The sequence below is a fragment of the Spinacia oleracea genome, chromosome 4, assembly GCF_020520425.1.
Source record: "Spinacia oleracea cultivar Varoflay chromosome 4, BTI_SOV_V1, whole genome shotgun sequence".
In the NCBI taxonomy this organism is placed as follows: Eukaryota; Viridiplantae; Streptophyta; class Magnoliopsida; order Caryophyllales; family Amaranthaceae; genus Spinacia; species Spinacia oleracea.
The window spans coordinates 39,668,966-39,692,604 of record NC_079490.1 but is presented as its reverse complement, the minus strand read 5'-3'; the positions used below and the strand labels follow the sequence as shown (position 1 = coordinate 39,692,604).

The window sequence follows — 23,639 nt, the reverse complement described above, 5'->3', positions numbered from 1 at the left end:
TTATGTCACGATAACCGGGTTTTGTCAGTTTTTCTCATTGTCGTTAAAAACTGAATGGCGACTCCTATATTACTAGTCAATTGGGTGTAAACTCACAGGAAATCCAATTACACTTGATTGAATAAAAAAGAATCGTCACACCCACGAGGGGCGAGGTCACGCATTAGCCTCGTGCTTTTTCGACCCCCTCACACAGGCTACATTTCTGTGTCACTGGAGATCTCAATAGTCGGTTCAGGAATGATAGGGTTAGGGTTCTCAATCTCAACAACGTCATCATCACTGTCCTCATCCATCTGAGTCTCTGTATCATGATGTACTCCTTCATTGTGAACACTTGACACTATCTTGCCATCCACAAAACATTCCTCCGCTAACTCTGTAACTGTAGTCATAATCTCCAAATCATATCTCCATCTACCATTTGGAGTACCATATTTGTAGTAATTAGGAATACCATTTTCCATATGCATATCCCGAAATCGGTTCTTAAGCTCTATGTATGGGTTCTTGGAAGGTAAGCAATGAATAACCATCTCTGCCATAACATCTTTCTTTCTCAATTAAGGTAGGTTCTTCACTGAAGCAAAGTAATTGCAGGCAAACTCAATCTTCTTGACATAAATGTGTGGGGTCTCACAGTCTAGCTTCTCTAGGTTTCCTAGATTTGCGTACTTTGAAATCAACATCTTAATCCTGGAAGTTAACAACTACAAAGTCTTACTAAAAGTGTTCCAAAAGAAAGTAAGTTCGTTGAGCCATACAATTTTCAATGCACAAGTACATGCTTAATCATGATTCGTGATGCAATTAATCACATAAAGCAAACAAAACATGATCAAACTTTAAAAGATCACAACATCAAGGCATAATCACATAAACACTTCATTAGAAAGGCATACTTAGACAACTCATACTTACACTAATTAACCCTTCTTATTCTACCCATTCCTCACTTAGAAAAGAATTAAAAAATTTCAAAATAAATTTAAATAAATAACTTCAAATATACGCGAAATTATTAGAAATTAAAATCGAAAATTTTAAATAATTACTCGAATAATTTAATTAATTCGATTATTTTCAAAAATAATTTAAAAGAATTAAATAAATAATTAATTAATTAATTCGGAGTTTTCGAAAGAATTTATTATTATTATTTTTTTTGAAAATTCGGAAAAATCCGAAAATAAAATTAATTTTTTTTTTTTTGAAAAGTCCGAAAATATTTCGCAAATTCGAAAAATAATTCGAAATTTAAAATAATTTTCAAATACTAGAAATAATTGGTATTTGGCTTTTCAAAATTTTGAGTACTCATAAATAACGTTTTGACTTTAGGAAAATAGTTTTCGAAAATACTAAAGTTCCGCAATCGTAGTTTAAGGAGTTACCACTTTGCACTATTAATTAATGCAAAGCAGCTCTCAAACTAGAGCTCTGCAAATACCACTTTGTAACACCCTAATAATTCCTTGCTTTTTATAGAACATTTTCCAACTTAAAACACAGGAATTACCAAGATATTACCGCCACCGTGATAACGGCTAAGGCTATTTACCGGAATTACGCAGCGGAAATAACTAACTTTCAAAACACATTAAATAAATAGTTAATGGTCATTAAAACAAGTAGGAACCGTTGAGGCCCAAACTAAAAGAAACCGTTTGAAATCCATTAATTGAAAATAGTAGTATTAGTCATGACTATAAATAGAAATAGAGTTTATATATTACGGAAGCATAAAACTCTCAACTCGAATCCCATGATAACTTCTCCCGCAAGTTATCTCTACAAACCTGCTTTATTGAAAATCTACTCCCCAACAACGCAAATGCAATTGATGGATCATCATAGGGTCATTAAGGCGAATGCCATGACCAGGAGACATGAAGCACGAAGTCTGCAAAAGCTAAGTACGAACAAGCTAGAATAACATTCTATCCTAACATGCTTCACTCGACAATTAAATAATAAACATGCAAAAGCCATTAAATAAACAGATAAACATGGAGACAAGACTCGACACGAGACACGACTCTTGACTCACAGATTAATAAAAAGTAGCTTCGAACGGGTAAAGTAAAGTATCCTCAAAACGAAAGAAAGGGTGATGGGAGCCAAATATACACCAAAATAAGTCGGGCTACTACCGACAGTCGGGCCATACTGACAGGAATTCTAATGCACAACGGCATAAAAGAGAATCAAACAACGTCTTGTATCATTCTAGGAGTACAAGTTTTCCGGCAAGACTCCCGGTATATACGTTCCAAGAGTTTTGAAGCTCTTTGGGTTACACTTTACGTTAATTAATATATTATGTTCAAGGCGACTCAAGACTCTTACTCAAGACACAACATACAAACAATCGAACAATTAAACAATTCAACAATGACACTTCATTATTTTACTTCTTTAGGACTTGTGATCAAACAAGACTCAAGTGAAATTACTCCCATTGTTCCTTCTCAAATACACTGTTTGAGATAACCCGACATTGCCTATTAACAAGCGGGGTGTGCCCTTAACACGAATTGTCCTTAATTCAATTCATATAGACTCTCTAACATATTCTACCCCTTTGGTAGAATATATATTGCTCACTGGCAATATTCGACTGGCTCAATAATTATGCTAGACATCATGTACTATAGCATAATAATAATAATAACAACTTGCATGCGCAATACTCATACATGCAAACCAACTTGAACAACATGCTTGACATAATTCAACGATTATAAAAGTCCATAACATGATAGTTCAATAGAATCTATAAGGCATAATTCAATTCATAACATGCTCGTTCATATAGATTCAATAATAATAATAACATGCTCGTTCTCAACATTAAACATGAATTCATAACAAGATAATCATTCCCAATCATCAAACATGAATTCATAGCATATAAGTTCACATGATTCGCATTCAATACACTTCACAAAGTCCTCAAGGGATGGGTGGTCACCCTAGTCTTGTACGTACCTGGAATACCTAAGTACGGGGGCCACTATGCGAATCACGACTCACTAGAAATCAACTCCTTTAAAACTAAATAAGAGAACTAAATTATTATCCATGTTTACTAAATTTCCAGCAACTATTTAAGAAACTAAAACCCTTAGTTTAATTAAAATTCATTCATTAATTGGTAATTTAATAGTCTCAAATAGTCAACTCAAGTCCTAACATAAAAACATTGACTTTTTAGCTTTAAAACCCTTAAAACCAACTTTTTAAAGGTTATAACCAATCTGAAAATTTAGGTTGATTCCCATAATTTAAATTGTCATTAAATTATGTGAATCAATCGCTCAATCGATTTGAAACCGAAACCCTAACAATGGTTTAATCCGAAAACATGTTTTGACTTCAAAAATCAACACTTTATAAACTTATTAAATCTGAAAATCATAATTTAAATCCTCAAAACCAATCTCTTTGATTAAAACACAATACTAACCCAATACGGTGTTCATAACCGTTTTAATTAATCCAAACAATCCAATAATTAAATTAAATCACAATACTTAAATCAATTTAAAACTGAAAATTAATATTTTTGAAAACAAAATTTGATCTTTCCAATTGGCAACACACACACACACACACAACAATTATTCGTGTTGTGTGCGTGTGTGTCGCACGAACAATGCAACAACAACACACGCAACACGCACCGCAAGCAGCAGTGGCGCGCGCGCAAGGGGCGAGAGGGGCGACGAGGGCGCTGGGCACAACAAGGCACACACACGCGGCACAGCGTGCGCGCAAGAGCAGGCGAGGGGTGTTGGGCATAGGCGGGACACAGTGCGCGCACACACAGCACTGCTGTTGTGCTGCGACGCGACGCGGGATGAGGGCGAGCACGCGAGTGCGCCCAACAAGCAGCAGCAGCAGCGGCCTCGTGCACGAGTGTTGGGCGCTGCGGGGCTGCGACGCGACGAGAGGGAGAGAGAGAGGTGCGCATGAGGCGCGGCTGGGCACGAGCACAAGGGCAAGGCTCGTGCCTTGTGGCTCAAGAAAGGGTCGGACGAAGAGGAGAGGTAAGAGAGGAGAGAGAAGAGCAAAATTCAGAATTTTTAAGTTAGGGGATCTCATGAAGGGGAGGGGTATTTATAGGTTCTCATCCCTTCATGAATTTAATCCTTGCAAGCTTTTGTTGGGTTTGATTATGGCAAACGACTGGGCCTTAATTAAATTAAATTCGTTTTTGAAATACGACCCAACAATTCCCGATTAAATAAATTCATTGAATTTATTTAATAAAAATACGGTTTCGAAATAATTAATATTTAGTTAATTAAAAATAAAAAGCGCATTTAATTCTCATTAAATGAAATTAATTTATAAAAAAAATACAACGAAATGCTTTATAAATATAATAAAATATATTTATAATTATAGAAAAATACGAGGTATTACAACGGGTTCAGTCAAGAGTAAGCCGTGGATTAATATTATTAATTCCACTCAAACTGAAGCGACCTCTAGCTAGGCATTCAGCTCACTTGATCTCACTGAATTATTAACTTGCATAATTAATTAATAGTGAACCACATTTATTAGACATAGCATTGAATGCATACTTGGACCAAGGGCATTATTTCCTTCAAAAATTATACGGAGTACGAACGAACAACAACAACAACACACGCACACAACACACCGTGAGTTGCGTGTGGGCAGCGATCACCAAGCATCACATCACTCGGGAAGGCGCGACAACGGTGCGCAAAGCATGCGGGTGCGCTGGCGAGAGCTGGGCGCAGGCTCGCTCGGCACAACACAGCAACAACGCACAGCAGTTTGCGCGTGCTGGGCAACGAGGGTGAGCGAGGGAGGCGAGAGGTGCGGGGGGTGAGCATAGCGCACGGGGTGTGCGGGTGCTGCGCGAGAAATGCACAAAGGCAAGGCGCGGAGTGCGCGGCTGGGCAGCGAGCAGGGCACGGGGAAGGTGGTTGCTTATGGCCGAAGAAAGAGGGCAAGAGAAGAGAGAGAGTGCCGAAAGAGAGGAGAGAGAGAGGCAAATGTTATGAATTTTTATTGTGGGATTTAATGAGGGGAAGGGTTGTATTTATAGCTTTTCCTTCCCTCATCAGCTAGGTTTTAGGATTTTGAGTTGGGCTTGCTTAAGGGCTTAATTAAAATTAGTTCCTTGCAAGCCTTGTTGGGTTTGTCAACAAAATTGGATTGGGTTTAGATTAGAATTAAATTAGTTTTCAAATTACGACCCAACAATTCCCGAATAAATAAATTCGTTTAATTTATTTAATAAAAATCCGGCTTTCGTAAATAATTAATAATAAAATTATTTAGAAATAAAATACATTTAAATCACATTAAATGCAATTAAATTCATAAAAACCTTTATAAATACAATAAAATATATTTATAAATTACGAAAAATACGAGGTATTACAGCTATACTTTCACTAGAGGAAAAATCCTGATAAGTTGCTCATCAAAAGTTGCCTTTATTAAACAAGTGCATCTTTTAATAACAAAAAACTAAAAAAAAAAATCTAAACTTTTCCCTCCAAGCAAACGCAACCTTTAACCTAGGAACTAAAAAAAAAAAAAAAACAACACAAACCATCTCCCTGCAAAGGAACACTGCCTCTCCTACTCCAAACCGTCTCCCTGCAAACCATAGCCCTGCAAACCATCTCCCTGCTCCCTCTCTCTCTCTTCGCCGCAGCCACCGCAGGCCGCAGCCACCAGCGATCCGAGCAGTCGAGTTCGAGGAAGAGAAAGCGAGTCACCGACGATTCGCGAGCAGTCGAGTTCTTGCTCGCAGACGAACCTTTACGAGGTACGGAATTGTTCTGTAATTGTACCATTTTTGGTATATTAGGGTTTTGATATTCCATTTATGATGTCGGGATTGTCTGATTGATTGAGAAATGGAAGGCAAAACTGGATTGGATACCCTAATTGTATATTGATTTTATAGTTTCAATCTTAATTTATTATAATAATTGCATTAAACTTACAAAAATCTTACAAGATAACATTTGTTGTGCAACAAATAATTCGGAGACTATATTCAAAGAACATGGTAGGTACTGATTGCCAATTCCTAACCATATCCTTGAACTGTTCACAGAAGAATATTTGTGAAATTCTGTTGTTTGAGCAGTTTTGCGGTGTATTCTCCCTTATTTTGTTTTAAGATATTGGTTTTGATGGTTGAAACTCATAAATGTGTAGGTTCTTGGTGTGGGAAGCATGCACTGCATCTCAACATGAAATTAGAAAGGCGTACCACAAGTTGCGTTGCGACTCCATCCTGATAAGAATGATTACTCTGGAACCCCACATGTTCCTGTGTATATTAAGCTTTCAGTAAGTGGTAGTCGCCTCGTCCGTTTTTGTTGCATTTATTTCTTATCCATACATTTCTTGCTCTGTCCCTTGATTTAATTGTTCCATGTTCTATCTATTTTGTTCAGTTTCATCTGTTTGAAACTTCGAATACTCTTGCTTATGATATTAGTATTTGGCCATTCAATAGCTGAAGTTGCTCTACTTTGAACGCTTGTTCTTTCTGATTAAGCTCTCCATGTTTATCTGGTTACCTAATGTAAGTTATGTAACAAATTCTTTTAATCTGTGGGCTTAACTATGCTAGAGTGGCATCATCAACAGTTATTTCCAGCTTGTTGATCCTGAAGGCATTAGACAGGAGCTAAAGCATATAAAATCATTGAATGTGGATGGTGTCGTTGTAGACTGTTGGTGGGGAATTGTTCAAGGATGGAGTCCGCAGAAGTATACGTGGTTGGGATATAGGGAATTATTCATGATCATCAGAGAATTTCAGCTGAAAGTTCAGGTAGTTGCAGTTTTCGTTGAGTTTTTTTCATCTTCGTTATGTTATTTTTACAATCTGATTCTTGTCTTATTTATACTAATTCCTCAATTTACAATGATAAATATCTACAACAGTACAACAAAGGAAAAGTTGCATAGAAGGTGATAAGGTATTGACCTGCATTTCTCAGGAGCTACTGGATTATTTTTTTCAAAATTTAAAATTTTAATGGACTCTCTTTCTTTCTATTACAGGAAGCGAATGAGAAATTTCAACAGCTCCAGAAGGTGATGTCCATTCTTGGTGATGAGGAGAAAAGAGCCCTTTATGATCAGACCAGAGTTGTCGATGATGATGTGAGTTGTTCTGGAAGCACTTATTTCCTGTAGGTAGATAGAAATTAACATATAAACTTTGAAGATAATAGTATGTCTATGCATTCAAATAATAAAATAATATAGAATTCACCTACTCACAGGATACAAAATGTTTAGTGCTTTCTTGTAGATATCCATACACTTGAGCAATGAAGCTAAATAGCTAATTGTCACTTGGTTTTGTCTTGGAATTTCAATAGCATTATTCATGTTCTTCGGATTGCAAGATGCAAAGTCATCAGTACATGGGATAGGTTAGTTTGATTCTGATTGCTATATGTTTTTTTATTCAAGATTGGTAGGATCTCCTGATGATATATCAAGTGCTCTTGATGATATATCAAGTGTTGTCCTGGTTGAAAAAGAGAGGTACGAGTTTGTTTTGAGAATATACGAGTTTCTTGGCCTATTGATCTAGACTCCGAAAAGAAAAAAAATCGCGCTCCATGATCTAGATTCTGTTATCTACTTACTCATGTATGAGATATTTGGGGAGCAATCTGTGATTATTAATTACTTATTAGAGAATCTCCAATTACTGTGATCCTCCATAGTTGCTAGCTTGCTGCATTCCATTACCAACACAAACTGGAAAATCGATAAGTTTGTATTGGTAGAACATCTATTAAAGGCAAGATTTCACATCAAGCTGGAAGTTCAAAAATAGTACAAACTATGGGAACATCTTTAAAGTAAAAGTAATGAAGTATTGGTGATTTTCGGGTAGGAATAGTGTAATACCCCACCTCACCATCAACATCTGTGCGTTTTTCTATTTTCTCATCCTTAAATATACGCTCTTATGCAATTTCCAAGCAAATACTGCACTATGTGGCCTTTACAACTAGTTCAGGCTTTTGCAAATGCTGCATCATGGTTCAGTTATCTGTCACTGAACTTCTATTATTTTCTTGTTCCTTAACTGAGGCATATCTCATATTCATAGTACTTCATTTCGATTAAAAAAAACCTACCTGCTCTTTCTTCCACCGACCCAAAACAATGGCTAAGCTCACTAGTAGAAAAAACTGTTGACTGATCTGAGGCTGATTTGCACTGATCTGCGCTGACTGATCTGTTGCTGAATGATCTGCATGATATGTTGATGACTGATCTGCATGATCTAATCTGCTGATACGCGCGCTGCTGCTGACTGATCTGTTGCTACCCTGTTGTTGCACTAGTGCAATGTTGCTGGATGCTGGAATATTGTTGTTGCTGCTGCTTCATTATTGTTGTTTTGCTGCTGCTTGATTATTGTTGTTGTTGCTGCTGTATTTTTTGTTGCTGGTTGCTGCACTTGTGTGAATGTTCTAACCACCACATTTTGTAAATTTTACTTGATGCAGGAACACCCTAGGTACCGTGAATAATAACCAAATTGTGAAACGCGCGTGGATACTAGTTATGGGAGGAAAGATAGGGACAGAGAGCATGGGACAAACATGAGTTTTTGTCTTGTGGTTCGCAGCAAGGAAATGAACGCTTTAAATCTAAAGGTGTGTAATTTGTATGTCTTTGTGGGTTTGTCATTGATTTTCTATGATTTATATTTGCCCATAGACTTTCAAACCCTTTTTTGGCTACTTTGAGCTAGCTGCTAAGAATATGTGAAGATTAAAGTTGGTGGTCAATTTATTTAACTTTCAAAAACACATGTTAGAGAAATTTCTGTTTTACCCTCCTACTTATGACAATTTTGAAGAAATGCCTTGAGATTTGTACCCATGTACTTTGACATGTTTTACGGGGTGACCTTTACTAAAAACGTTTAGGCGTGCATAACGAACTTGAAATGAGTTTAATAAACATATAACTAATCATATGAATCGTGAAAAACGTTTAGATTATAGAAATAGGTTCGTTTGTTGGTAGTTGGGATCGAAAATGCCATTTTTGGCCATAAATGACCTATATCGACCCAAAGGACCCATAGGCGTGCATAACGAACATGAAATGAGTCTTATAAACATATAACTAATCATATGAATCATGAAAAACGTTTAGAATATGGAAATAGGTTCGTTTGTTGGTAGTTGGGATCAAAAATGCCATTTTTGGCCATAAATGGCCTATATCAACCCAAATGACCCTTAGGCTTGCATAACGAACTTGAAATTAGTTTCATAAACATATAACTAATCATATGAATCATGAAAAAGGGTCAGAATGTGGAAATAGGTTCGTTTGTTGGTAGTTGGGATCGAAAATGCCATTTTTGGCCATAAATGGCCTATATCGACCCAAATGACCCTTACGCTTGCATAACGAACTTGAAATGAGTTTCATAAACATATAACTAATCATATGAATCGTGAAAAAGGGTTAGAATGTGGAAATAGGTTTGTTTGTTGGTAGTTGGGATCGAAAATGCCATTTTTGGCCATAAATGTCCTATATCGACCCAAATCACCCTTAGGCTTGCATAACGAACTTGAAATGAGTTTCATAAATATATAACTATTCATATGAGTCATTAAAAAGGGTTAGAATGTGGAAATAGGTTCGTTTGTTGGTAGTTGGAATCGAAAATGCCATTTTTGGCCATAAATGGCCTATATCGACCCAAATGACCCTTAGGCTTGCATAACTGATGAGCGACATTTATGTCGCTCTTAGCTTAGGATTTTAGTTCATTTTATTAGCTTTTTATTCTTATTTTCTCTTAGTTTTATCGTTTTTAGTTCGTTTGTTGCATTTTTGCATTTATCGTTACATTCTCATGTCTTGTGCATATTCTAGCCGTTTTCGCTCTAATTATGTCTTTTATGCTCAATTTGATAGCGTGGGGTCATTTGGAGTGCTAACGTGCTAAATAATGCGACTTTTGGCTTTGACGATGATTTAAATGGCTTTACGATTTGCGAAATTGTCAAACGAATTAAATATGTGATTTTCCGATTCAATAATGCGTTTTCCGATTTTAATAATGTGCTATACGATTTTCTAGCGTGCTAGACGATTTCGGAATATGTTTTACGATTTTATTGATATGCTATACGATTATGTTCAATGTGCAGCGACGAAGCATGGAACAGCAACACACGAAGCCACAATCGCAGCACAGCAAGCATCAAGCAGCGCGCAGCGCGCAGTACTCGAGCACAGCCAAGGCACCCAGTGCGAGCGCATAGCCCAGCAGTCCGTGTAATCCCCCGTAATATTATACATTTTATTAATATATTTTAACGTATAGTTAATTATATTTAAATAGAATTTACGAAATTTAGAAATAAATATGTAATTTACGAATATTTATTTTTATACATTTTAAATGTTTCAACGATTTATGAAGTCAAAACTAATTTTAAAATTTGATGTTGAAAAGGACTAGGATTTTGAAAACCGATTGAATTTAGAAAACAATCCTAAAAGATTTTGGATTGAAATCCTAAAACTAAATCCCAAACTCTAGCCCAATTGGGTGAAGCCCAAAATAATAAAACCCAAGGAATCTCCTCTTTTCCTTTTCTATTTCACGTGAAATCAATTAGCAAAGCCAAAACCCTTCCCTTTTCAATTTCACGTGAAAATCAAAAAGCAAAACCCTCCTCTCTCCTTCCCTCCTTCACGTGTAACCCTGCTGGCCGCCGACCCAGCCACCGGACCACCGTCGACCTAGCCACCGGACCACCGTCATCCCTCGTCGGTAGACTCCTCTTCTTCTCTTCCCTCTTCCTTTGTTCTTTTTCTTTCTTTGGCTTTTCCGCGCCTCCTGACTTCTTTCTGCTTGAATGTCGAACCAGCTAGCACCAACGTGTGCGGTCCACGACCACCAACCACCCTCGTCGTTCCCTGCACACGGCGCCGCCCGTCTGCAGCGTCGCTGCTGTGGTGCCCATCCGCCATTCTTCCTATTCGTTGCTTGCTTATCACGTCAACAACCTCCTTGCCCAGCCGCGACCAAGAGCCCAGCCGCGACCAACACTTGCGCCGCCACCCAGCGCCGCCCTACCGCCGTGGCCTTGTCGCGCCGCTGCACCAACCGCCCGCAGCCCTTCTTCCCTTCTTGTTTTGGTTATTTCTTAAACCTAAGTTATTTAAATATTTTGATTTAAGTTTATTGATTTTAATTTATGTTCCTTGAATTATATTATTAATCTTTATAGTTAAATTATAATTTTCAGATTTGATATTGATATTGTAAATTAATTAATTTCAGTTCTGGATGATTAATATGTAAGTTAAGGTTTTAAATTAGTTTAGTGATTTAATTCGTGTTTATTGAATATAAATTACAAGTTATTATGATTAAAGTATATTTTCAGATTTTATATTATGTTTAAGTAACAAATTTAATTTCCAGATTTATTAATTTGGTTAAATAAGTATTTTAAACTATTAAAGCATGAATTTTTAAGGTTTTATTATGTTTAAAATCACAATAGAATGATTATACCTATTAAAGTTATTATTTTTATGATCTTAAGGATGTTGAATATATTTTGAGCAAGTTTTGAATTATTTTATATTGCTGGAAATTTAAAAAGGAACGTTTGTTGGAGTTTATGATAATTAGGGATCGTTAGAGAATTAATCACTATTCTAGGAAGTTAATTAATTAAGTTTCGATATTGGGGAATGTTCTAAATATGTTTAGGATGTGTTTAGAGTACGTTAGTGTTGCTTTAAATTATTAGGAATTGATTTGGGTACGTTTCTTGATTATTTTAGGCGGAGAATTCTCTTTAGGCGACTTTTGAAAGTGTTAAAGTGGCCTATCCGTTTGTTTACACAAGGTACGTACATACCTGTGTGCTTGGAATGTGTGCTAATTGTTGAAACCATGTTGAATTTGTTGTTGAACTTGGTTATGTTGGAAATTGCATGTTTAATACTGTTGGACGGACATATTGAACTTAAATTGCATTATGAGAATTGTAACATGTTAGTATGGATGATTGATACAAACATGTTGGTTGGGAACACTAGATTATTCTATATGTTGGTTTGGATCGATTGGTTATTGTTCCCTTTCTAGCTTTTCACTACTTTATGAGGGCGGTGGACCTTGCTTAGTAAGTTGAAACTTTATACCCATATACAGGGTTGATCATGGTTAAAGGAAAGGTTGGGTAAATTGGAATGAGTCTTGATTGATGCCTTTGTGATCACTTACTTAATTCCAAGATAAAAACAGTTGTGAATAAATGTGGATTGTATGCCTTATGTGATTGTTGAGTCATAACAGGGTTTCAATTTGTAAATCATGTAAAGTGAAACTGAGTAGCAATAGCTTTAGACTGTGCACGTCTAAAGTGACGGACAAACAGGAGTTGGGGTTCATGGTGGTAGCCTATGGCCTTTATCTCGGACCGGATTGATCACCGTGTCCTATTTTTATTCAAATGTTCCTCGATATCGCAGGTCTCTGAGGTTACGAAGTCGCGCCCGTACCTCGTCTTCCTTAGTGAAGGATGTCGGACGGTCAACTCGGTCCATTGTCTATTTCAACTAAAATAATATTATTGCTAAAAGTCTAGCCTAGTCTAGTCTGGTCAAGTATGGTCGTCAAACTATCATGTTTTGTCTGCCTTTGTTTGTGCTCATTAGTATCATGTTAGGGTTGTTCGTTTAATAGAATCATGTTAGGATTATTATTGATTTAGTATGTAGTACTCAGCTTTGCTGATTACGTGCTTTTGCTTGTGCATGTTGATCATGGCTATGCCTTATTGATCCTGTGATGACCCAATCTTTGGTGAGCAGTCTCTAAGGATCAATAAGCATTGTCCATCTGCAGATTTGAAGATGTTGCATCATTGGGATCGGGAATAGAGAGCTTGTATTTAGTTTTGATTTGCTAAGTTGACTTGGGTTTGTTTAATTGGACTTTAAACTTGTCGTACTATTTATATTTTCTTATTTTCGTGGGTTGATTTTTGGGACTAAACCTGTAATCGATTATTTATAAACCAAAAGTTAGTTTTATGTTTTCCGCTGCAAAATTCTAAATAAGCCGTTACGTTTTCACACGGGCGATAATGCCTTGATAATTATCTACGTTTTATAATAAAAGGTTATTTTAGAAAAGAAAGAATTGTCGGGGTGTTATAGTGCGAGCGCAGCATCATCTCTGTGCGAGCGCAGCAGTAGTTCCGTGCGAGCACACGAATTGCCGAAATTGGACCAGGAACTGCCAGCAGCTTGGTGCGAATGCACGGATTTACAGCTCGATCGCACGGATCGAAGAGAGAAATTCGTCGCTGAGCTCGCTCGCATGGAATCACAGCCCGCTTGCACTGATGCGATCGCAGCTGGGTATGCCCGTTCGCACGGCTGCGCGGGATCCCCTTTTCGAGTTTAAACTTCTCATTTTTTGGGGATTGTATAAATAGAATTTCGTAGCATTGTTTCATTTAGGCTTATTTAGACTTAATTAGGCTTTCATTACGTAATTTTCATTTCTCTTAGGCTTAGCTTAGAATTTTCTCTCTAGAATTAGTTTAGGGCTTAGATTAGAGATTAGGATTAAGGATTCTTAGCCTCAAATTCCTGATTTTAAATTCAATTAAATCATCATTTTCAGATTTCTTTTCTCTTTGCTTTGAGTTTTGTTCTTCAATTTTGTGCTTCAAGTTTGATGCAATTTCTTCATTCCAAGGTATAATTCTAATTCTTCTTTTCATTTTGTTCTTCAATTCTTTAATTGCTATGTTAATTTCGTTTATGCTTTGATTTTATGCTTGAATTCTAGAATTAGTTTGATATTTTGAATTTGCTTGATTTTTCCCCAATTTTTGTGGTTTGAATTTTCTGAATTTTATTGTTTCAATTAGCTTCATTGTTGCAATTAGATTCATGATTAGGATTGATATTAGTTTAATGTTGATGTTAATCATGCTAATTGAGTAGTTTAGTCTAGAGGTTAGGGATGAAGCTTTGGGATTGAATTTGGAGAAGTTTTGGGGAAATTCATGATTGATGTTGTGATTAAATGTGATTAGTGATAGGATTTCCATGACTAGTTGAGTAGTAGTCGCGAATGCTATTCGATTGGATTAGATTGGAATGTATGATTAGGTTTGGCAAGACATTGTGAGCCTAATTGTGCAAGTGAATGATAGTTCCTATTATATGCTAGTTAGTTTAATCTAGGATTAGGCGAAAGCTCTTCCGTGGATTAGACGCTTAGCGTTCCCTATCCGAGAGGTGGCGGGTTCGTCATTAGTTTTCATTCCCCTACTTGCTATGTCTTTGCATATTCATGATTGTTTGGACCTTGTGCTTCCTTTGATTCGATTTCCATAGCCGATTCCCGAATCCTCTAGAGTTTCTTTATTTGTTTGCATTTCTAGCTTTGATTAGTTTATTTCAAAAACTCAAATTCCTTCCGAACTAGCTTGTGAACGCATAGATTGATAAGTCAAACATATCCATTCCTATGGGACGATCCCTATACTTGCCGCTAAAGTCAATATAGCCGGTAGTTTAGGTGTTTTATAAATTTTGTTTGGTGAGGTGTATTTCTATTCAACGACGGAAAAACACTTTATCAAAATGGCGCCGTTGCCGGGGAATGGCATCATTGTTTGATTTTTCATTCTAGTTCGCTAGTCTAGTTCATTTTTAATTATCTTTTTCTTTGAAAACCGAAAAAAATGGCAAATTCTTTTGTTTCTCAAAATGATGAGTCAATTCCGCTTTATGATCTTCTCTCTCTCCATGACAATTTCCTAAGCGCTTTGGAATTTGAATATCCAATATCATTGTTTGAGAGGCTTCTCTCCATGAAGTATCTTGAAATTCAAGAAGAGCAAAGAATAGATTCTCGTTTGCATTCATTTGAAGTCATGTCCCAACAAGTTGTAAAAGGCTTTATGGGAATTTCTAACCTATTGCAAGAATCTATTAAGGAATTTCATGGAGAAGAGAAGAGTTTGTGGCTACATTGCCACCTATGATGCATGACATTGAGGGGTTGAGTATTGGAGAGTTTGTTCCTACTCGTTCCTCTTTGAGTGAATGCCTCGATGATGGTGATGAAAATCTATTTGCTCCATTTTGCCTTGAAGTGCTTAAATCGATTCAAATTGAGGAAAAGAGTGAATGTGCCAACCAAAAAGATTTTAAAGTGAATGAAGGATCTTATGTTGAGATTTCTTGTGCTTTATGTGATGTGAGTGAAGTTGTCTGTGAATCTCTTGTTCCCACTCCCTTCCCTCATTCCCCATTTCGAAAGAGAAAACTCAACATTTATCCTTCATTTCCCATTTCTTTTCCCTTTTTGTCAAAAATCCCGCCGCTTGAAGATTCCTTTTCCTCCATTGATCCAAATAATTCTCCTTACTCAAAGGAGCATGAAGAAGGGAGTATTTCTTTTATTTTTCATTTTGATTTTTCTTATTTTTGGCTCCCCGCACCTTGTAGGCATAGAGTTGCATTCTACTTTGTGCTTGCATCTCATTTGACTCTTGCCTACTTGTTACTATTGGATATGTTTGCCATTGCATATGAAAAACTATTGCGATCGTTGTCGGGGTATTTACTAGAGGTAAGAGGCGTCAAGCTAATGACGTAAAAAGAGCGCTTCTCGGGAGGCAACCCGTGGGTGTTGGCCATTTGGCCCTTGTATACTAATTTTTCTTGATTTTTCAAGTTTTTTGTGGCTCAAGCTTTCTTGATGTGGAAATCTTTGCATCCATCTTTGCCATGTCCGGCTTATTCTTCTTGGTGAGTTCGTTCGTTATTACGGTTCTTTGCGGGACTTGCTCCCACGTCATCACCGGTAATATCCTTCTAACTCACATGCATTCTTTGGGTTGGGCATCTTTATTGCGGGGCATTGGTTGGATGGGTAGTTGTGCCCCTCCTAGTTTCGTTTTAGGCCTTGAGGACATGGCCTAATTCAAGCTTGGGGGGAGATTCTATTGTTTGCTACTTTGATCTCCATGTGATGGATTGCTTGATTTTGTGAATATTTTGGATTTTGTGCATATTTCTTGATTAGTTTCATTGATTTTGTGAATATTTTCTTTATTTTTCTTTTCTTTTTACTTCATTTTCTTTTCCTTATTTTCTTTCTCTTTTCTCTTTCTTTCTTTTCTCTTTTCGATCTTTGCCAAGGCAAGCTTTTCTAGATTTTTAGGCATTATTCTTGATTTTGGCAAATAAAATTGGAACTTGTAGTCTAGAATGATTTTATTCCTAATTGGTAGATGGTTGCACGGTTTTCAATGTCTTGGGTCGAATCTAGGATTTGGTGTTAAGAAAGTTGGTTGAACTTTGGGTAGCATGCGTCTTGAACCCTTGGCTTGTGGTAAGATGGTGTGGATCTCTCTAGTGATTTGAAACCGGAGAGAGTGGTATTTGCTCCCTTGTGAGGTTCATGTTCAAATTAGCCCAAACACATATTCATATATTTTTGAGTGGCATGGATCCTTAGCATTGACTTTCTTATTCCCCGAGTTTGACTATTTCCTTCCCAAGACCGCGACCGAACTACTTTAGGGGACGATAGAGGCATTTCTTTCGGTGACTATTTTCCTTTTTAGTTTAGGACTTTATTTTCTATTTCTCTCATATGTTTTTGTTTGCATTTGCCCCCTTGCTATCCATTTGAGCCTTGCCCCTTCATTTCTTATGAGCACATTACAAGCCTATTAGCCTATGTTTTATTTTCACCCTTAGAAGTGATAGTGAAGCTTTGTGTTATGATGCTTGAGGTTATGAATGAATATGCAAAGTTGAGGAATGATTGTTATTGGCATGAATGGCAAAGTTTGGGAAGTATGTTGTATATAGTGAATAAATGATGCAAAAGCAAAAATGAGAAATAAAAGTTTTGAAAAAGCCAAAAATAGAGAAAAACAAGGCATGAGAAAAGTTTCAATTGAAACACAAAAAAAGAGAAATTCAAATCAAGAAAAGTGCAAAAAGAGTTGTAGTTTAGAATAGTTGTTGAATAAGCTTGGGGGTACCCCCAAATAAGTTGTATGAGTTTGTTATGGTTCGATTGCTTGAGTTGAGTTCATTCATTGCGCTTCACTTTAGGTATGAGCACCACATCCCAAATTTGTTCCACACCTTACCCCTAGCCTACGTTTCACCCTAAAAAGTCCTCTTGACCCTTTTGAGTTGAGTCATTGTCGGTGGAGGGAGGATTTAGTCATGTTTATGGAATGAGATTGTCATGCTAAGATGTCGGGTAGCCTAATGTTGATTTCTCCGGCACCTTCGCGGTGTCTCGAGACGCTATTCTCAAGGGTGGATAGGATCTAGAGATTTGACGTGGTATGCTCGGTTGTAGGGGAATTGATTAGTGCTTACCCTTAGTTCACTTTGCTTGGCATTTGAATCTTTCACTCGATCTAGGACATTGGTTAGCGTGCATTCGTCTATTTAGTTAGTAATATTAGGATTCTTTTGTGCTTGTTCCATAATAAAGGCCCTCATCTTGAGTTTTGTAGTTTCGTTTTTCATTTTCTTTTCCTTCCTTTTCTTTTCTTTTTCTTTTCTTTCTTTTTCTTGTTTGTTTTTCATTTTTAGTTCTTGCCTTGATTCAAATTTTTGTAAGAGTTATGGGTGTTTCTCTTTGGAAACCCTTGCGAGATCCCACTCGCCCTCATGAGCGATTGTGGGGTTCAAAGAGCTTGTTGCATGCGCTTAAATGCAACCGTGATTCCTACGAAAGTGAGTTAGTGTGCATTCTTGTAGATCTTATTTTCGTAATTTTGATTCTTAATAAATAAGCTCATTCTCCTCCCCGTTTCTCATTCTAGCTTTGCTTGAGGACAAGCAAAGGGTTAGCTTGGGGGAGTTTGATGAGCGACATTTATGTCGCTCTTAGCTTAGGATTTTAGTTCATTTTATTAGCTTTTTATTCTTATTTTCTCTTAGTTTTATCGTTTTTAGTTCGTTTGTTGCATTTTTGCATTTATTGTTACATTCTCTCGTCTTGCGCATATTCTAGCCGTTTTCGCTCTAATTATGTCTTTTATGCTCAATTTGATAGCGTGGGGTCATTTGGAGTGTTAACGTGCTAAATAATGCGACTTTTGGCTTTGACGATGATTTAAATGGCTTTACGATTTGCGAAAATGTCAAACGAATTAAATATGTGATTTTCCGATTCAATAATGCGTTTTCCGATTTTAATAATGTGCTATACGATTTTCTAGCGTGCTAGACGATTTTGGAATATGTTTTACGATTTTATTGATATGCTATACGATTGTGTTCATTGTGCAGCGACGAAGCATGGAACAGCAACACACGCAGCAACAATCGCAGCACAGCAAGCAACAAGCAGCGCGCGGCACTCGAGCACAGCCAAGGCACCCAGTGCGAGCGCATAGCCCAGCAGTGCGAGCGCAGCATCATCTCTGTGCGAGCGCAGCAGTAGTTCCGTGCGAGCACACGAATTGCCGAAATTGGACCAGGAACTGCCAGCAGCTTGGTGCGAACGCACGGATTTACAACTCGATCGCACGGATCGAAGAGAGAATTTCGTTGTTGAGCTCGCTCGCATGGAATCACAGCCGCTCGCACTGATGCAATCGCAGCTGGGTATGCCCGTTCGCACGGCTGCGCAGGATCCCCTTTTCGAGTTTAAACTTCTCATTTTTTGGGGATTGTATAAATAAAATTTCGTAGCATTGTTTCATTTAGGCTTATTTAGACTTAATTAGGCTTTCATTACGTAATTTTCATTTCTCTTAGGCTTAGCTTAGAATTTTCTCTCTAGAATTAGTTTAGGGCTTGGATTAGAGATTAGGATTAAGGATTCTTAGCCTCAAATTCTTGATTTTAAATTCAATTAAATCATCATTTTCAGATTTCTTTTCTCTTTGCTTTGAGTTTTGTTCTTCAATTTTGTGCTTCAAGTTTGATGCAATTTCTTCATTCCAAGGTATAATTCTAATTCTTCTTTTCATTTTGTTCTTCAATTCTTTAATTGCTATGTTAATTTCGTTTATGCTTTGATTTTATGCTTGAATTCTAGAATTAGTTTGATATTTTGAATTTGCTTGATTTTTCCCCAATTTTTGTGGTTTGAATTTTCTGAATTTTATTGTTTCAATTAGCTTCATTGTTGCAATTAGATTCATGATTAGGATTGATATTAGTTTAATGTTGATGTTAATCATGCTAATTGAGTAGTTTAGTCTAGAGGTTAGGAATGAAGCTTTGGGATTGAATTTGGAGAAGTTTTGGGGAAATTCATGATTGATGTTGTGATTAAATGTGATTAGTGATAAGATTTCCATGACTAGTTGAGTAGTAGTCGCGAATGCTATTCGATTGGATTAGATTGGAATGTATGATTAGGTTTGGCAAGACATTGTGAGCCTAATTGTGCAAGTGAATGATAGTTCCTATTATATGCTAGTTAGTTTAATCTAGGATTAGGCGAAAGCTCTTCCGTGGATTAGACGCTTAGCGTTCCCTATCCGAGAGGTGGCGGGTTCGTCATTAGTTTTCATTCCCCTACTTGCTATGTCTTTGCATATTCATGATTGTTTGGACCTTGTGCTTCCTTTGATTCGATTTCCATAGCCGATTCCCGAATCCTCTAGAGTTTCTTTATTTGTTTGCATTTCTAGCTTTTATTAGTTTAATTCAAAAACACAAATTCCTTCCGAACTAGCTTGTGAACGCATAGATTGATAAGTCAAACATATCCATTCCTATGGGACGATCCCTATACTTGCCGCTATAGTCAATATAGCCGGTAGTTTAAGTGTTTTATAAATTTTGTTTGGTGAGGTGTATTTCTATTCAACGACGGAAAAACACTTTATCAATAACAAACTGGAAATGAGTTTCATAAATATATAACTAACCATATGAATTATGAAATAGGGTTAGAATGTGGAAATAGGTTCGTTTGTTGGTACTTGGGATCGAAAATGCCATTTTCTGCCATAAATGTCCTATATCGACCCAAATGACCCTTAGGCTTGCGTAACGAACTTGAAATAAGTTTCCTAAACATATAAATAATCATATGAATCGTGAAAAAGGGTTAGAATGTGGAAATAGGTTCATTTGTTGGTAGTTGGCATCGAAAATGCCATTTTTGGCCATAAATGTCCTATATCGACCCAAATGACCCTTAGGCTTGCATAACGAACTTGAAATGAGTTTCATAAACATATAACTAATCATATGAATCGTGAAAAAGGGTTAGAATTTGAAAATAGGTTCGTTTGTTGGTAGTTGGGATCGAAAATGTCAATTTTGGCCATAAATGGCCTATATCGACCCAAATGACCATTAGGCTTGCATAACGAACTTGAAATAAGTTTCATAACATATAAATAATCATATGAATTGTGAAAAAGGGTTAGAATGTGGAAATAGGTTCGTTTGTTGGTAGTAGGGATCGAAAATGCCATTTTTGGCCATAAATGGCCTATATTGACCCAAATGACCCTTAAGCTTGCATAACGAACTTGAAATGAGTTTCATAAACATATAACTAATCATATGAATCATGAAAAGAGGTTAGAATGTGGAAATAGGTTCGTTTGTCGGTAGTTGGGATCGAAAATGCCATTTTTTTGCCATAAATGGCCTATATCGACCCAAATGACCCTTAGGCTTGCATAACGAACTTGAAATGAGTTTCATAAACATATAACTAATCATATGAATCGTGAAAAAGGGTTAGAATGTGGAAATAGGTTCGTTTGTTGGTAGTTGGGATCGAAAATGCCATTTTTGGCCATAAATGATCTATATCGATCTAAATGACCCATAGACGTGCATAACGTACTTGAAATGAGTCTTATAAACATATAACTAATCATATGAATCATGAAAAAGGTTTATAAAGTGTCCTTAGGTTCATTTGTTGATATTTGGGATCGAAAATGCCATTTTTGGCCAAATATGATCTATATCGAGCTAAACAAGCCTTAGATGTGCATAAAGAACTTGAAAAGAATCTTAGTACACTCAGAAAGTTGTTTTCGCGACCAATGTAATTTCTGTTTTCGCATATGAAACTTAATTTAAATTATTGGTTTGCATGTATGTTGTTCTTTTAAAGGTTTTCAAAACTCCAAGGGAGGGGCCCTTTACCAAAGAGGAGTTGGATGAAGTTCGAGACAAGTGGGCTACTTACTTTAACGATTGTGAACTACCCTCAGTGTAATAAATAGAGCAGTCTTGTAGTTATTCGTGACTCTTACATTATTTTGTTATTTATCGATTTAATTAATTACATTTGAATTAATTCGGTAATATTATTGGAAATTTGAAATTTATATCATTTTTGAGGAATGTCAAGCTGATGTTTGATGAAACAATATTCTATAAATTATAATGCAGAATTTTATATTGCAAAATCAAAAATTATATTGCAGTATATCAGAATTATATTGCAGAATTTTTTTTTTTTTAGAAAAAAAAAAACTCAAAAGTTGCCCTTGTTTGTAACGAGAGCAACTTATGTGAAGCTTATAAGTTGCCCTTGTTGCAAACAAGAGCAACTTATGTGAAGCTTATAAGTTGCCCTTGTTTGCAACAAGGGTATAAGCTTCACATAAGTTGCCCTTGTTTGCAACAAGGGCAACTTATAAGCTTATAAGTTGCCCTTGTTAAGGGCAACTTTTGATAATTTTACAAAAGTGAGCCCCCTATAGGTGGCACTTATGAAGGGCAACTTATAAGCCTATTTTAAGGGCAACTTATGATGTTTTTTCCTCTAGTGTTTATATTTACTATTGTTGTAATATAAACTGCAAGCATGATGGCTCTACTTTAGTTTTACAAGAGACGTACATGTATACAAGAATAAGGTGTTCAAGACCTTTACCAGAACTGTTGGCTGGTGGACTATTGGTCTTATCTTGGTTAAGCTAATCATTTTATGTTGGCTTGTCATGATTGGAACCAAAATTAAATTATCTGCTAATATTCCCCGTCATCTCATGATGATACTTCGTTTTTGGAGAACTGTTATATCTTTACATTTATGTGTTAGAGTTGCATTGATGCGCCTTGGACCTCGTGTCCGGGGACTTGTCCTATAAGGCTATCAGATTGATCAAGTTCGTCCGGGAAAATTTTCAAATCCGAAGCTCTCTACATAATCATTAAAAAGGGAAGTTTACTTCCCATCTTATTAAAGTCAAATTTAATTATTTTTGTAAATAATGAAGTATTTATTTTGTGCCTCATTTTATGCATAATTTAGTTTGGTGAATTGTCATGCAATGTGAGGGTTAAGTTAGTGTTTGAAACTAACAAATAAGTTGAATGACTTATTCTGGAAAATATGTGACAGAGGGCAACTTCTTTGGTTGCTGACATTGTTTTGGAATTTTTCATTTACTCAAACTATTGTGAGTTGTTCTATTACTGATAGTGCTACACCCATAGTTAAATAGCCTGATTTATTGGGGTTGGATCTTTCCTTTCCTTGAAGTCTCCTAAGTTATTGACCTTCCTTTCTAATATAGGGATCATAAATTAAGAACAAAGTCTTTTATGTGAGCCTTATTAGTTCTTGTCTAAAGGGAGATGTGTGTTATATTACTTTTTGTTATCCTTTGCTTAGCTTTATGTTCTTATTTGTGGAATGTGGAGGTGGAAAAGGCTTTCCTAGTTACACCTGGTTATGATTAATTACTTAAGGTAATTACTTTGCGTATTGAGGTCTATGTAAACCAGTTGTAATTTGCACGTATGTAATATGATTGATTTTAATATTGTTCATATGTTTTGTGGTATTCAAATATTATAGATTTTCATACGTCTTAGTACTTTAGATCGACGAGTCTAAAGTTGTTATTTTCTTAAGCCAAGATGAAGTTTAAGGTTAGGTGATTAATATGATACTTGATGGCCTTGTAAGCTAATTACTTGGTACATGTACACTTAAACTCATTCTCATCATGTAGAGAAAATGTTGACTTTGCCTTTCCTTTTAAAGAATGGTCTTTGGGAATCATCAATTACCTAGTATAGACTTGATGTGGTTCTAGTATACTGTTTTATTATAGTTTTTGATAAAGTACTCTAAAAATAATATGCTAATGTGCTGGTAAGTCTGACATGGAGATAATTTACTCTTGACTTGATATTGTATTGCAGTAAACAATGTTTGTTGGTACAATCATATCACTAGTAGTGAATTCACTTTTCACTAGGTGGTCATGTTGCGCTATGAAGTTGAGTTCATAGTATCGAATCTTATATGTCAAGAGACCAAGGTTTGTAAATTGGTCAAGTCATTATATGGACTTAAACAAGCTCTTAAATAATGTCATGACAGGTTTGACAAGACTATGACTGGTAATGATTTTCATGTCAAAGGAGGTGATCTCTTTTGTTTATTTTAAACATGATTCTCTTGCTTGTGTGATCCGTTGTCTTTAAGTGGATGATAAGATTTTTTTTTTACACTAACTTGGATCGATTAAATGAGATAAATTAATTTCTAAATTCAGAAATTTTGAAATGAAAAACCACGTGGATGAGGTAAACGT

The 23,639-nt window shown here is 36.3% G+C and overlaps 1 long non-coding RNA gene across 3 annotated transcripts; it reads left to right on the top strand.

The window, feature by feature from the left end:
• The first annotated feature begins 5,239 nt into the window (after positions 1-5,239).
• On the top strand, positions 5,240-21,455 carry LOC110789364 (uncharacterized). Of its 3 annotated transcripts, XR_008919495.1 has the most exons (9): positions 5,240-5,821; positions 6,220-6,354; positions 6,641-6,844; positions 6,958-6,992; positions 7,078-7,179; positions 7,495-7,569; positions 8,550-8,699; positions 10,221-10,849; positions 10,947-11,222. It is a non-coding gene; the product is annotated as an uncharacterized lncRNA (long non-coding RNA). The 3 variants fall into 3 exon arrangements; XR_008919494.1 differs by lacking the exon at positions 7,495-7,569 and having other exon boundaries at positions 5,248-5,821; positions 10,947-11,220; XR_002533579.2 differs by lacking the exons at positions 7,495-7,569; positions 10,221-10,849; positions 10,947-11,222 and adding an exon at positions 21,197-21,455 and having other exon boundaries at positions 5,273-5,821.
• Positions 21,456-23,639: the final 2,184 nt, after the last annotated feature.